Source organism: Heloderma suspectum, chromosome 3 (genome assembly GCF_057233095.1).
Source record: "Heloderma suspectum isolate Gila_16-S chromosome 3, 16-S_ref, whole genome shotgun sequence".
In the NCBI taxonomy this organism is placed as follows: Eukaryota; Metazoa; Chordata; class Lepidosauria; order Squamata; family Helodermatidae; genus Heloderma; species Heloderma suspectum.
In genome coordinates this window covers 34,090,093-34,102,832 of record NC_139460.1, presented here as the reverse complement: position 1 = coordinate 34,102,832, position 12,740 = coordinate 34,090,093, and the positions used below count along the sequence as shown (strand labels likewise).

Below are 12,740 nucleotides of genomic sequence, written 5' to 3'. Positions count from 1 at the left end.
GTACTGCACTAGCAACAGCATCAAGGTTGCTGTGGAGACAAGTGATTTTGTCCTCAAAGTGCGATATAAAAAGGTCACAGCGGGGCCTCGATGGGGCCAGGGCCCCATTTACTAGGGAAGATGTTAACAACCGCTGGACCACCCTGAAGAGCTCCGCTGGACGGCTACTTGAGGACTCAATGGAGGCAGCAAAATAAACCTTTGCTGCCTGCACTGCCACGCAATAGGCACGATTATGCACTCTAGAGCATGCTCGGTCATCTTCATTTCGAGTCTTGCGCCATTTGCGCTCCAGCCAACGTCCAGCCTGTTTCATTGACCGCAGCTCCCCAGTATACAAGGGAGCAGAACGGGCTCCACAGTGCCGGAGAGGGCACTCAGGTGCGATCATGTCAATGGGCCTCCGCATCTCACTGTTCTACAGTGAGGCTAGGGCCTCGGCTGGATCACCAGCTCTCTCCACTGGAAAATCCCCAAGAGCATTCAGAAATCCATTGGATTCCATCAGTCTCCTAGGGCGGACCATCCAAATAGGTCCCCCACCCCCACGGGAGGAGAGTAATGCCGTAAGTTCAAATCTCACCAGGAGCCCCCCCCAATCTTCAGACTACCCATCTCACAAGTTGGAGCAAAAACCAAATCAAGGGTGTGCCCTGCTTCATGTGTTGGGCCGATGACATACTGAAACAGCCCCATGGTTGTCATGGAGGCTATGAAGTCCTAAGCTGGAACTCTGGAGACAGCCTCAGCATGGAAGTTGAAGTCACCCAGAACCACCGTCCTGGGTTCCTCCAACACCACACTTGCTACTGCCTCCGCCAGCTCAGTCAGGGAGGATGCTGGGCAGCAGGGTGGGCGGTACACCAGCAGCATCCCCAATCTGTCTCTATGGCCCAACACCAGGTGCAACCCTTCAAGGCCCGCTCCAAGGTGGAGTGGTCTCCTGGTGATAAAGATGGAAGTTCTACGAACCACGGCAACTCCTAACCCCCCGGCCCCCCAACCTATGTTGGTGCTGCACTGAGTACCCAGGTGGGCAGAGCTGAGTCAGGTTGACTCCACCCAGCTCACCCACCCAAGTCTCAGTGATACACGCCAGGTCGGCCCTCTCATCCACGATTAAATCGTGAATGAGTGCGGTCTTATTGCAGACCGATCTGGCATTAAATAGCAGCACCGCAAGACAGGAGGGCACAGTGGAAGAGCTACCAGCTACATGAGAGCTAGATCTTATGCTAAATATCATGCATGAACCTAAGAGGAGCCAGGCTAGACCAGATGAAAGGCCCATCTAGCCCGGCATTCTGTTCCCACGGTGGGCATCCAGGATATTAGCAAGATATTAGCGCAGAAGTGCAATATTAGTGCAATAGCATCCTCCCTGTTCCCCAGCAACTGGTATACAGAGGCATACTGCTTCTGATACTGGAGGTGATGTGTAGCCGTCATGCCTAGTACCCATAGCTAGCTTTATCCTCCATGAATTTCTCTAGTGCAATTTGAAAGCTGTCCAAGTTGGTGGTCATCACTACATCTTATGGTAGTGAATTCCATAGTTTATGCACTGCGTGAAGAAGCCTTTCCTTTTGTTTGTCCTGAATCTTCCACTATTCAGCTTCTTTGGATGACCTGGGGTTCTAGTATTAACAAAGCGGGAAAAGTGGGGCTTGCTCCCAAGTAATAAGACACAAGTTTGCATTCTTAAATTAGACAGAGAAATGTATTTACATTAGCCACCTACTATTGCAATAGATATATAGAAAATTCAAAATTACAATGAATTAAGGGTTGGATCCAGATTTAGACATGTGCACCTGGGCTGGTAGAAGCAGACTTCCTCTCTTCCTCCTCCCCACATCAGCCCCTCTAGCTTGTTGCAAACGCTACACAGAGGGTTGGTGGAACCTGCTGAATGGGATGAGCTGTGGTGCTGGGGGAGAACAGGAATCTCTGAAAATCTGTCAGAGGCACCTTCCATGAGCAGAGCCCTTATGACCATGGAAGGCAGGTGCTGAATCCAACCCTAAGACCCAAAACACCATAGGTGGCCTTATCTTAATAGCAGCTACTGAAAATTTTGCTAATTTTGGGTAGTATCCAATGCTGCCGCTCTGCTTATGCCCCTGACTTAGCGTTAGCAAAAGCAACCTCTAGCGCAACGCCAATAGCATATGCTGATGACAACCGATTTTTCCTAGAGGTTGCTTATGCTAGTTACATCAATGTTGAAAGTGGAGCAGCAGCATTGGATACTGTCTTTTACTGTCACCAGACTGTACTGACTTACGAAGAGAAACGATGCATAGAAATCAGAGGAATATCCCAAGAGAGATAATAAAAGCGAAGTAATTAACTCATTCTGCAAATCTCTATAGAAGAAACAAAATGGCAGTACACAAGCCAGTGTGTCTCGATGTTACTATATCCACAAGGGCTTACAAGTATTTGAATTATGCTTTATATTCTGAGGACTGCTGCAGACTGCCAAATTTCAAAGAGTTTTAACTAACCTTAAAGCTCATTTTTATTACTTAACATAAAGAATTGCTAACATTTTATTTATTTACTTACAAATATTTGTATACTGTCTGTCATATAACATATCCAGGTGGTGTACAATAAGAAAAATAAACAGTGTAACCATGGATGTGCATCAGTTTTGGACAAAGACCAAGCAGAAATGGACCAGTTCAGTCGGCTCTGTTGCTTCCCAAGTTGCAGCAGGCTTCCCTCTAAAGGCAACAGAACCAAAGGTCCTCCAGAATGAACCTTTGTTAATGACTCGTGCTTCAGAGTTGTAGGAGACACAGAGACTTTTTTGTTCTTTGTTTCCTATGGATTTTTTTTTCTGCTGCTTTAACTCTTGTTTCTCTAAAACCACTGAGCAGGGGGAGGGAAGGAATGTGGTTGATTGACTGACAAGTTTACCTTCTAATTCTAAGGCATGTTTTAGAGTAGAATAGAATAGAATAGTAGTAGGGTTGGAAGGGGCCTATAAGACTGTTGAGTCCAGCCCCCTGCTCAATGCAGGAATCCAAGTCAGAGCATCCCTGACAGATGGCTCTCCAGGCTCACCTTGAATGCCTCCAGTGTGGGAGAGCCCACTACCTCCCTAGGGAATTGGTTCCATTGTCGTATTGCTCTAACAGTCAGGAAGTTTTTCCTCATGTTCAGCCAGAATCTGGCTTCCTGTCACTTGAGCCCATTATTCCGTGTCCTGCACTCTGGGATGATCGAGAAGAGATCCTGGCCTTCCTCTCTGTGACAGCCTTTCAGGTACTTGGAAGAGCGCTATCATATCTCCCCTCAGTCTTCTCTCCTCAAGGCTAAACATGCCCAGTTCTTTCAGTCTCTCTTCATGGGGCTTTGTTTCCAGTCCCCTGATTATCTTGGTTGCCCTCCTCTGAACCCTCTCCAGCTTGTCTGCATCCTTCTTAAAGTGTGGTGCCCAGAACTGGACACAGTACTCCAGATGAGGCCTAACCAGTGCTGAGTAGGGGGGAACTAGTACTTCCCAGGATTTGGCAGCTATACTTTGGTTAATGCAGCCCAAAATAGCATTGGCCTTTTTTGCAGCCACATCACATTGTTGGCTCATATTCAGCTTGTGATCTACCGGGAATTCCAATTACTGTGCTTTGGAAAAGGGCAAGATGGCCATTCTTCCAGTGCCACCAGGCTTCACTATGAGGGTGTTCGGACAATTGCATTGGTAAAAGAAGTCACCGTGGCTAGGGATGGCGGAGAATTTCTCCCCGAAACTTCGGGGGGCCGAGCGCCAACGTGTTCGGCCCCCCGAACAAGCTTCGGGGAGAAATTCTCTGCACCCCCCTGCCCCCCGCCCCGCCCCGGGATGGGACTTACCTTTGGCGAATGTCCCTCCCGGCGGTGGGTCCGGCCGGCGGTTCGGCGGGTCTTCGTCAGGGGCGGGGGCCGCCGCCGCCATTTCAATAAAAGGAAAAAAAAAACAAAAACGCCCCCGTGATAGGCTACGTGACGATTAACGTAGCCTATCACGGCTAGATTTGCAAAGTCAGCCGTGATAGGCTACGTAAATCGTCACTTAGCCTATCACGGGTGACTTTAAAAAAAAAAAGCGCGTACGGATAATGGCGGCCCCCATAGGGAGCCGCCATTCCCGTTCCTTATTTGGTCGCTGTAGTCTACGTAAATGTTTACGTAGACTACGGCGAAAATAAGGGCAACGCTATTTGCGTTGCCCTTATTTTCGCCGTAGTCTACGTAAACATTTACGTAGACTACAGCGACCAAATAACGAACGCAAACGGCGGCTCCCTATGGGGGCCGCCATTTGCGTACGCGCTTTTTTTTTTTAAAGTCACCCGTGATAGGCTACATGGCGATTTACGTAGCCTATCATGGCTGACTTTGCAGATCTAGCCGTGATAGCCTACGTTAATCGTCACGTATCCTATCACGGGGGCGTTTTTTTTTTTTAACTGTTTAGTTTGCGGCTGGGCGAGGCGCCTCCTCCCCAGCCTGAATTTCGGCCGGGCGAGGCAGGAAGCCTCCCCCCCGGCCTGAATTTCAGCCGGGCGAGGCGGGAAGCCTCCCCCCCCCGGCCTGAACTTTGCGGGGGGAGCAACGAAGCACCTCCCCCCCACTGCGGGAAATCTTCGAGGACAGGTAAGTGACTTTCGTCCACCCCTAACTGTGGCTTCTTCTCCCTGCCCCCTTGCATGCCACGGGCGTTTTTGTGTTGTCTGAACCCAGCGTGCAGCAGGGCGGGGGTGGTTTCTTACCTAGTCTATAACCTCTACTGCAAGTCATTGGTTGCAGGATGCGTAAAAAGCACCCCCACCACATGCCAGCTTCGGACAACACGGCAACCTGCACCATATCGTGGGTAATTATGCCAATGGCGTTATGTGCGGCATGCATGGGGGCGGGTGGAGAAGTCACAATGGCTTCTTTTACCAACATGATCATACAAACCTAGTCAATGAAAAAAGCCTTAACTTTTTTCTTTAGCCCCTGCATTTATCCCTCTGAAGCTTTGCAGGTTTCTTGCCTAGGGACACTTCTATGATATGTGCCATTTTAATACAAGCCACAAAAACAACAACAAAAACAAAACTTTTGGAGGGAGGGAAGGGGGAGCAAATCAATTTCTCACCCCCTCACACACACAAATTGGGGATTCCCCTTGCACATGAACCGCTGCACCTATCCTTCTGAAACTTTGCAGGTTTCTTTCTTAGGGACACCTCTAGGCTGCCTGTCATTTTCAGAGCAATGGTCCACAAAGAACATAGGAGGATAAGCACATTCTCTTTTGGAGACCTTCAAAATGTCGAGGCTGCTCTTGAACAAAAAACACTGTGGCTATTGTTCTGAAACTTGGCAGGCCAGATTGCCTCAGAAGGGGATTCCTGCAATTTCCATCGAGTTCTAACCAGAAATTTAAGTTACCGCCACTTTCCTTTACAAAAATGCAAAATATAAAGGTGCATATCCCAAAAAACACTGCATCTATTTTTATGACATTTAGCAGGTGTAATGCCCTCCTAAGGGACTACTATGTTTTCAAATACCTCCCAATTCTGATGAAGAGAAAAAACTTTATAGCCTAGTCAGTGGGAGGCACGAAGCTTCTGACTATTTTCAGTTCAGGTTCGATACTGAGTTAAAGCGGATGGACTCTAAATTCATAGGAGCCAAAGTGGACCATCTCCCAAACCACTGAATCAGGATCCAAGTCTAAATATTCAACCACTCGTAACATGACCCCAGATGAAAGAAGATCCATTTATTTATATAAGACATTCACGGGTATTCTTTCCAGATTTCCTATTTACTTATGACCACTATTCTCAGCAATTTTCACAACCAAATATCCAAGTAAGGTTACAAGTACCTTTTTTTAAAAACCAAGTGGTTTTAACGGCAACCAAATTTTAGAAACAACAATCTTTTGTCTTTTCTCTAAACCTTGATCAAGAATTACAGAATCTAGGGTTTGCAACCAAATTGAACATATGCTCAACACGGTATCACTTAATACTAAAATTTTAAAGACAAAATTTAAAATTTAAAGATAAAATTTTAAAGATAATATATATGGTATTCATGCAAATATACATACAGAATGATGTTCCCCTGCACTGAGTCCCATTGCAATAAATGGGAATAGTACAAGAACTTGGTAGTAATTTACTTCCATTTTCATATGAACAGTAAGTTAAAGCATTATGCTTAAAGTATCTCCTTGTATGAACACATCCTTACACATCATTGCTAATAATCTGTACCAGCATGTGTGCTTGTACTACAGGAGTAAAGAATCTGAAAAACCAGCGTAACATGATTTGTAACACTGAGCTGGAACAGCTATTGTTAACTCATTGATTCAATAACTCCTGTGACTGAAAGTTTATTTTACAACCATGTCTCTATAAAAACTAGACTGAAATTTAATGTCAGTCTGCGATCATGTATAACGTGTATCTTTAGACACTCGCATTCCACCATGAATTTTGCCATACCCATATATTTCAAAAGCACGGGCTTTATTTGATTTTATTCAACACGAATAAAACAATATTCATTATATTTGTTTACTTTCAAGCTTGGAAATTGAACAAACGATTAAAAATAGATCCACAGTTGCTAAGAAGTTGGGAGACGGCAATGTGTTTCTTTGACAACCCCTGAGAAAATAGCCAGGCAACACTGCTGGTTAATAATAGTTGCAGCAGCTGTTACACATTTTGAATTAACAGGAGTAGACCTTCTCTTTACTATTTAAAGTGTGTTCTGATTAGGGAGGTGTGAAAGTCACTTACCTTTTCGAAGGGGGTGATTCGCGGTGGGGGGGAGGCGCTCCGCACCTTCCCCCGAAATCCTAACTTGGCCGGCTCCACTCTGCGGCAACTCTGCGGAGCCACTGGCTGGGTGCATTCGCAGGCTTGCGGAGCCTGCCGACGCAAATGGCGGCGGCTACGGCGGCCGCCATTTGCGTTCCGGTTTTTTTGCCATGATAGGCTACGTAAATATTTACGTAGCCTATCACGGTAAAAAAAACAGGAACGCAAATGGTGGTGGCTATGGCGGCCACCATTTGCGTTCCCTTTTTTTGCCATGATAGGCTACGTAAATATTTACGTAGCCTATCACGGCCTCCGCAGGGACACAAATGGCGTCCCTGCATTAGCCATGATAGGCTACGTAAGTATTTACATAGCCTATCATGGCAAAAATGGGGAAACGAATGGCGGCCGCAGATGCGGCCGCCATTCGCATGGCAGCGTGAACGGCACCAGGTAAGTGCTCCGTTTCGCGGGCCTTTCGCGGGGTGGTGGGGTGAGGGGCTTCGTTCTGCCACGTTCCGCCAGTGCATTCGGCCTCACTGAGATCCATGGCAGAATTCTCTGACCTCCCTAGTTCTGATAAACTACCAGCAACAGGGTTTTAAAGTGCATGTTCAAAGGCTTGGGGGGAAAACAGAGAGAAATCATTCAGTTTGGTAGCTGATAATGAAAAAAATAATACAAAGTTCTTTACATTTGTTCATTAAGAAGATTCTTTCATTGTTTATTTATCTTGTTCTCTCACATGTCAGCTCTCAGCAATGCACTTCCATCGTAGGGAAGTGACAGAAATCCCAGCTTCCCTCACCAACTCCACCTGATGCCCAGCTATTCCCATAACAATCCTTTCCAACAAACTTTACCACAAAAACCAAGATGAACCTTACCTTGCAGTAACTACTGTTAAAAGCAGCAGTGAATTTTTGCACAGCCTCTAGTGCTACTAAGATATAAAAACATAATGAAGATGGGAAAATGCTTGCTATCGGAATACCAACAAGTTAAGAAGTGCATATGGATATAAACTATTTGCAGACAACCATACTTTTTAACAGTGAAGTGATATTCTTTTCAGTAATCTAAAAGAAAGTCAAGCTTCAGTAAACTCTGGCTTTTGAGTCCTACCTCACATTGGGCTTCCATTCTTTAGTCCAACTGGTCCCCTGATCTTGTTTATGTAGCTCCCTCCGCTTACCTGGCATACTGTTCCAACCTGTAGTTGAGGGTTAGGTTGTCTGATTTCAATTGACTATGTGTACATACAAACTGTGTAGATTGTGTGAATGAGTTTCCTATACATGTAGACAGAAATTGGATGATCCCCGAGTGTACAGATGGGGACAGCACACTAGGTTGGTGGAGAGGAGCTCTCTGTACCTCACTCCTTTCCACATGCTGGGCCAGTCAGGAGGAGGTCTATAGTCACCTTGAGAACACCCCAAATCAGATGTATAACTCTTTGCACCGATAAATTATTGGAGGCACAGTTGTGCCTCCAATAGATAAGGCAATCAGCAAAATAAGGGCTCTGTAATGTTACATGGAAGTCGGTGTGTGTGTGTGTGTGTTCTAATATAAGCCAAACCTGATGCACATTGTACCAAAGGGATCACATGATCCACGGGGGTGTTTTTAACGTCCCAAAACTCAGGACTGAGGGCAAGTAGTGCCACAATCAATCAACATCACCACCACAGTAATCTGTAGCAATACTCAGAAAACCATTTCACCATATACTCATTTCCATTGGATGACACTGTATGTTTTGAATGGCACAGAGGCATGAGTACCCTGCACTTGCAACAAAAGCTTTGAATGTTTTAATCCCCTTTGCAACATCTTCAGTTATGCACATTGGTATTTTCATTCATAGCTGCAATAAGAAAAAAGTAATAAAATTGCCACACCTCCATGAGAGTTTGGCCCACAGAGAATGTTGCCCTAGAGGGTCTCTAAAGCACTGCCTTCTAGTCTATTCCAGTGGTTAGGGTCAGGAATAACCTACCTCATTCTTGGCTGTGCTACTGTCCTAATGAGTTGGGCTTATGGGGAGTGCCCCAGGGCAACCAGCTTTCTGTTCTAGCTCTCCAAGTAGGGGAGAATTGCCACATGTGACGCCCCCGGGGCTTACAGTTCCAGTACTTCCACCACACTCTTGAGGCTGGTAGGATGTTTCTTCCTTGCTTCCCTCTTCTTTCAATCACCTGCTGCTTCTTCACCTTCCTGCCACACCTCATTTTCACTGCAGCTTATATAGGTGATTCCACTGTGCCAGGACACTGAAGCCCAGGTGCCAGTGAACCTGTGTCACTTCTGTGAATGCTCTTGCTCTAGGTCAGACTACCTCAGCCAGGCTCTGTTCTCCTCCTAAAGAACAGAGGGTCTTCAGAGGGTAGTTCTCTGGCCTGAAGCCTAGCGCTCCATCTCCTCCTTGTCCATGCTTTCTGGGAACCCTGCCTGCACTGCCAAGAAGGCACTGGGGAGCACGAGTCTCTGATATAGAGACGCCTGGTCCCTCAGAGGTATCTGGCCCAGGGGTCCCAGTTCTTGCTTTGTTTCAAAAACGTGCATAGTCACACTTCAGAATAGGCACACATAGGATTGTGCTGTTCGTTGGCTTTCTTAAAAAAATCCTGTAAGTCACCTTGAGCACTTTTTAGAAGACAGACGTGGCAAAAATATTTTACATAAATGACTATCAGTAACAGCGCCACAACTAAGGAACAGTCTAGCGGTTCACCAGATCTTGACTATGAGCATTTCCAAAATGCAAAGCTGAATTGCTATTGCCAAGTAGCACACAAGAGGGAGCAGGGGGGAGCCCTTTACTAAACAAGCCTTAAGAGAAGAAACAAATGATGGAGTCCACCCCCGCCCCTACTCCCATCCTACCCCAGTTACTACAGCAAACAAATGTTTCCTATTTTCTTTGTTCCATTACTCCTTAGGCTGGTACTTAGACTAAGTAAGAGAGCAATCCTATGGCCCGCTAGAGTGTCTAGTGGGCCATAGGATATGGACTATTCTCGAAACTGACCACAGAGCCCGCGCTGCCTCGGAGGCAGCGTGGAGACTGACCACAGAGCCCGCGCTGCCTCGGAGGCAGCGTGGAGAAGCCCCGTCCTCTGCGTTCGGAAGACGAGTGTGGAGCGACAGAAAAGGGGCAGGGCTGGGGGGCGTTCCAGGGTGGGGAGAGCGGAGCTGTGCATACAACACATCCAATGTGTCATACGGGAGCTTCCTCTCCCGGCCACTGCCCCCCCCCGCTAGACGGCCAAAAACGTCTGTCTAGCAAAAAAGAGCAAGGCAGGAGAGGCGCAGAGGGAATGATCCCCCCATGCCTCTCCTGCCTTGCTTTGGATAGGCAGTTGCCTCCGAGGTCGGGGGCGGCCACCTATCTACTTAGGATTGCGCCCTAAGTCTCCAACGTAAGTCTTACTTAGAGTAGGCCCACTGAAATGAACGGGACTTAAGTCAGTCACGACTAACTTGTCACATTCATTTCAATGAGTCTGCTCCAAGTAGGACTTATGATGGATTTTATCCAATGATGATCCATACATGAAAGTAAGCTTACATAAACAAATCCCCTCTTTATACACATGGGATATGCAACAAAACTTGTGTGTCATTTGTTTAGACCAGAGCTTTCCAAACTTTTCATGTTGGTGACACACTTTTTAGACATGCATCATTTCGTGACACGGTAATTCAGTTTTACTAGCAAACCAGAGGTTAAACTAACCTGTTATAAGAGATACGGACACATACATAAATTGTAATAACGAAATGTATGGGGATAGAACATACCTCATGAAAACCTTTCATTTATATTTTTTAAAATATATGATTTGTAAGATAATAACATACATTGTTGTCATTTATGAGTAACAGTATGTACATATGTGCAAGAAAATGTGAAAAATAAACAAAATTAACTGAAGTATTTACAATACATATTAGGACACATAGACCCAGGTAGGAACTCAGCTGCAAAAACACATGAAGTAGAGAAGCAAAAGTCCAACAAAAATGGTGTAAATATATATGTCGCACTACAAGGCTATATTGCTGTAAATATTTGCAATGCCTATGTCCAGAGTCCAGTTCCAGCTCTCTCTGGTGGTACACTGCCGGTGGGTGGTTAATCCACAATTACAGCAGAGTAAAAATAAAGATAAATGGCAGAAATCAAATCATAAGTGCCACATGGTGGGTGGCTTGCTGTTTGCCACATTGGGTTTGGGAGGGTGGCCTCCCTTCAGCCAGCAGCAGGTGGGCTGACTGGGTGACAGCCTGCAGCTGCGCTCGCCCGGGTGATTGGGAGCACACTGATTCTGAGGCTTCTGGCCTCCACTGAGCTCCGTTCCGACTGGCCAAGATGGCGGACGGCCCACGTGGTGCAGTCCCAGTCCCAGGCGGCGTTTCCACCTGCGCGCTACTCTGGCCTGGCCGCGCAGCAGCGCGGTGCAGAAGTCCGCGAAGGGTGCGCTCGAAATCTCGCAGGGCTGGTGGCTGCTGCCACTTCTCTGCACCGGCGCCGGCTAAGCTCTGCTCCCAAGGCGGCGCCTCCCCTCCCCTCTCTTCATCCCATGCCTGTACCTCACCGTACTGCTCCAACACCGCCAATCACGTGCATCCTACGTCAAGACACCACATGATCCTAAAGCAGCTAATGTTAAAGCAGCTAAGCCTTAGCTGCTTTAACATTAGCTGCTTTAGGAAGTTCCGGGGGAGAAGCCAAGGGAAGCAAACGCGAGTAAGGGAGCTCCACAGTGCCCTTCCGCACAATTTTCTGCATTTCGCACAACACACCTACACACTGCCGCCGACAAACTAATGTGTCGCGGCACACAGTTTGGAAAGCTCTGGTTTAGACAGTCTAGCTCAGAGGACCTCAAATGTGGCTGATATATCAAATGGAAAGTAGTAAATGTGGCTGATACCATGTGCTTGTAATATATATTCGGATTCAAGGCGCATATAATTAAAAATACAAGATTTTATACCCACGTCCATAGATGACAAATGTAAGTAAAATCCATTATTAAGTAACATGATCATAGTTTTCTCAATATGCAGTCATAGTCATTTTGTGGGGCAAAACAGGAAAACTGGCAGGCAAAAGAATCCAGGGTTTTCTAGCAAGGCAAAGAGACAGTTCATACTATGTAAACAAGACTGTCCCAAAGAGAATAAAGTGACACTTCTTATTTTGATACTGGCAGTCCACTGTACAGCAACCTGTAATGTAATGTAATGTAATGAAACAAAATTAGTTTACTAAGCTAAAGCTTTTACCTTGTTTAAATAGTTATTAATAATCTATAATTTTAGTGCTTGAAGTTAGGATAACAACAGTCCAATGGCAGGAAAAAGGGAAGATTAACAGAACTGAAAGCAGTGGCACAAGTTAAAACCTCCCAACTGTTAATGTACTATACTATGTTACAATTCATAGCATTTATACAGTCAAGCATACCTAAAAGACTTACCTTAGAAGATTTAAAAAGCAGCACAAATTGTTGAACTAATCAGAACCAGACTCCTTCTGCCTTAGAGAATGATTTTCTCCACTTGTATCCAGAGTGGAAGATATTTCAGGCGTGGCTGAACTTGTTTACATGTTTGGCAACATCTCACATTCCACTGCCTTTCACTGGCAACACAGACAGGGCTAATTTTAATCTATGACAAATTAGCTAGTGCTATACTAACGCTTTAAGGAGTGAAAGGCTTAACATAATCCTTATTTTCAAGGGAATTTACACTTGCTTGATTTTTTCCTCCCCTTACTCTGAAGGAGAAAAAATAATCAATAACATGGAATCATTAACTACTAAAAAACAAAACACAAAATCCTGGTAAACTTGCTTATAGCCAATTTGCTTAGATAAAAGTTTGCTTAGA

At 45.8% G+C, this 12,740-nt stretch overlaps 1 protein-coding gene across 2 annotated transcripts in view; it reads right to left on the bottom strand.

Moving 5' to 3' along the window:
- The window catches only part of SGCG (sarcoglycan gamma), a 31,781-nt gene extending 19,368 nt beyond the window's left edge, over positions 1-12,413 (bottom strand). For both annotated transcript variants that reach the window (XM_084842880.1, XM_084842878.1), the window contains exon 1: positions 12,326-12,413. The gene's annotated coding sequence lies outside the window, so the exon portion shown is untranslated. The remainder of the gene's footprint in view (positions 1-12,325) is intronic.
- Between the last annotated feature and the right edge of the window lie 327 nt (positions 12,414-12,740).